Genomic DNA, 3,412 nt, shown 5'->3' with positions numbered 1-3,412 from the left:
GATGTAATTAATCGCTGGAAGGATGTTGCTCCTCTCTCTCTCTCTCTCTCTCTCTGTTCCTCCTCATTCAAAACAGCTCCTTCTTTCTCTGTCTGTTGCGATTCTGGGTGGATGTCTTCCGGCGCTTCAGTAGTGAGATGCGAGTCCTTTACAATGGCCGTTCAATAACTCTTTCGCATCCCAACCATTGACCTCCACACTCCTGGACGTCTCGGAAAGTCAAGGCTTATCGTATTAGCATGAAAATCCAAAGGGCCAAGGAAATGTTTTGATTATTGTCTTCTGGGTACGCCAATACATTCAGTCCGAAATTAAATATGAATACATGTTATTTTATCATACTTGCGATACGCCCAGTTTAGAACTTAACCCTTTCACTGGTGAGTGTACCATCGTAACACCGGGCATACGCGTGTGTGGTCAGGACGCTCCACATGGCCCTGCTGAGCACGATGTGGCACTGAGCACTGCAGGGTCTGCTGCGCTGGATCGTTACTATCGCAGACTTATCTGTATTTCTTCTCATCAATAAGTTTTTGAAATAAATTGTAGTTTGAATATTTTTGTTACTGAAGTTTCTAAAACTAGATAACATCACAAACAAGTGCTTCAGAAAGTATTTGAGTGATAAACTTCGAAGCAAGGCACAACACACTGTCCATCACATCGTTTCCAGTGATAACACAATTTCTTTTGGTTTTTGTTCTTGCTGCATATCATGCACCTCCTTGCAGATCCGAATTGTTTCACTGACGATTCAGCGGTGATTGGGAAGTGCCTTTCTCGAAGCCTCAGTGGATTCTCTTGGTCCGATCGATAACCTCCTGAAGCTTTCCTTTCTTGGTGTTACGTCCCTAAAATCTGACGAATGAGGTTCAGATGAAATTCGGCGAATAAAGTATTCTTTTCGGTAAGAATCTTGTGAATAACGCGGATATTTGGCAAGCATATGTCTAAGGAGTGAAAAAAGTTTTTTTTTTGTACCATTGCAGTGTTTTGCGAACACATTTCAGTGAACTAACTGGCATGTCCACAGCACGTATTACAGCACACGTTTTGGTTTAAAATTGTCGGTATTATTTATTGCTCCATTGTTACAGCTAATTTAATTGCATCTGTATGACACGTCGTTAAACACACGTACGTGTCTTTTGTCATGCAATATCAAACCCGTCATAGTGTCTCGTGACCTAAATTCCATCTCACCTCTTTCCAGTTAGGCTTCAAGTTTGGCCGTACATTTCCTGTTCATGCGAACTGTATTTGGACTAGTGTAGGGGTTGCCCACATATAACATATGTGTTTTATGGCTTTTATTTTTCAAGAAAAACCTCGAAACCTATATATCTGATGTTAGTACCCATGGCACTCCCGGTTCCTGTGGCATAAATACGAGGGACATTCAATAAGGAAAGAGACAAAGTGATATAGAAATGAAACAGTTCGTAGGAGGAGTTTCCTACTTGCAAGGTTTTAGGTTCGCATCACTACGATGAACCGAGGATAGCTGACGGATAAAAATTGTTTGTTTATAACCACACTATTCCATTTAACGATGGTGTGTCCGCTTGAAGTTTCCACATAAGCTGAAGACCTGAACAGAAGTTGGGGAGGGCACTGGACTAGGGTAGGCCGTGCAGCTTCTTTCCCGAATTTGTGCTTTCGCTTTGGAACACCTGCTCCAGGGACTTCGCCAACGTTTGGAAGGTATGACGTTGCACGGATACTACTTCTGTCGCATGGCCTGCTCAGTGAGGATGAAGTTCGAGCAGCTCATCTGCAGAGTGAGGGTGAAGTTCGAGCAGCTCTGACATGGATAGCGACCTACCCCGAAGCATCGGGCGGCTCTCTCATCGTATCCAGATCCGAAGTCTTGCTCATTGGTGAGGGCCTACCGGAGAGAAGCATCGCCCCCTTAGCGTCGTCGCCATTCACAGCCGATCTCCGTCGCTCAGCAGATATCAACGGTAGGCGTTTGATACAGCAACCAGAGCTAGCCTTGCAGATAACCAGTTACGAGCCCTCGACATTATCCAACGTGCGCTATATGTGAACATACATCATCCCTCCCGTATACCACACGTGGCTCAGGTACTACGGGTCCAAACTCACCTGACCCGACATCTGTTGATGGCATTGGGCTCTTTCGTCAGCGCAGGGGTGTTATTCGAAGTGCAATATGAGTCCCTTGCACTCTCACGGGACAGTGGTGGGGTGAGACTGGTACACGTGTGGAGCACATTCACGGCGCTGTACGTCAGCTCCAGACTAAGACTCTGGGACCGTTGCCCACAAGCCTCACTGGACTCTGCGCCGGTCTCTTCGTCCGTCCTAGTTTTGGTATCGACTTTTCTATCCTTCTTTTATCATACCCGCCGATTTTTCTGGGCTTCAGTTATGTCTACCGATCCTTACCACTTCCACGTTTATACCAGACGAAAACAGTTTACTAAGTGTTACAACAGTGGCGCCCGCCCAACCCCTTCGAAATTAATCATCCCCAGTGTTTGTAGTGGCACACATGGAAAGTGGACCACGCACGCTTTCACCAATCAGTGAATGGCGAACAGGTTAATCGACGTTTACTGCATCGCATCTGTCTAGCTGATTCGCCTCTCTCCATCCGCTATCGAGTGGACGATAAAGACAGTGGTCCAGCGTTTGATGTCTGGAAGTTATAGCAGCGTATTTTGGCGCGAACCATCCGTTCAGGTCGACATCCACTCACTTTTATTCCCAGAGGGGATTTTTTCCCCACCACCAAAACTCACTCTGTGGACTGCATCTGTGGCTACACGATTCGTTATCTTTCTCTTTCTGGCAACAAATCAGTGCTAGGATATCGGAATTGTCTCAACGCGCGACACTGCGTCCTAACAGGCAATCCACGCGATAAGGAATACTTCTCCAATTTCTGAGGGAACACCTTCAGTGATCCACTTCGCACCTGGAACGTCCAAGCCATGAGAAGCTGAAAACTGATCTGAACCTACCCGAACCGAACAGGACAGGACCGATAACGGAATCTACGCCCACTCAACGAGAAGACACATTTGAGTGAAACTTCCTGGCAGATTAAAACTGTGTGCCGGACCGAGACTCGAACTCGGGACCTTTGCCTTTCGCGGGCAAATGCTCTACCAACTGAGCTACCCAAGCACGACTCACGCCGGTCCTCACAGCTTTACTTCTGCCAGTACCTCGTCTCCTACCTTCCAAACTTTGCAGAAGCTCTCCTGCGATCCTAGCAGAACAAGCACTCCTGAAAGAAAGGATACTACGGAGACATGACTTAGCCACAGCCTGGGGGATGTTTTCAGAGTGAGATTTTCACCCTGTGGCTAAGCCATGTCTCCGCAATATCCTTTCTTTCAGGAGTGCTAGGGGCCATCGCCTGAGGTTGTAGCTTTTT

General features: G+C 46.8%; 1 non-coding gene across 1 annotated transcript; it reads right to left on the bottom strand.

Moving 5' to 3' along the window:
- Positions 1-3,085: 3,085 nt before the first annotated feature.
- Positions 3,086-3,160, bottom strand: Trnas-cga. The gene has a single exon. It is a non-coding gene; the product is annotated as a tRNA-Ser (tRNA).
- Between the last annotated feature and the right edge of the window lie 252 nt (positions 3,161-3,412).

This window comes from Schistocerca piceifrons, chromosome 6, assembly GCF_021461385.2.
Source record: "Schistocerca piceifrons isolate TAMUIC-IGC-003096 chromosome 6, iqSchPice1.1, whole genome shotgun sequence".
Lineage (NCBI taxonomy): Eukaryota > Metazoa > Arthropoda > Insecta > Orthoptera > Acrididae > Schistocerca > Schistocerca piceifrons.
The sequence above is the reverse complement of the archived record's forward strand: the minus strand, read 5'-3'. Positions and strand labels throughout refer to the sequence as shown.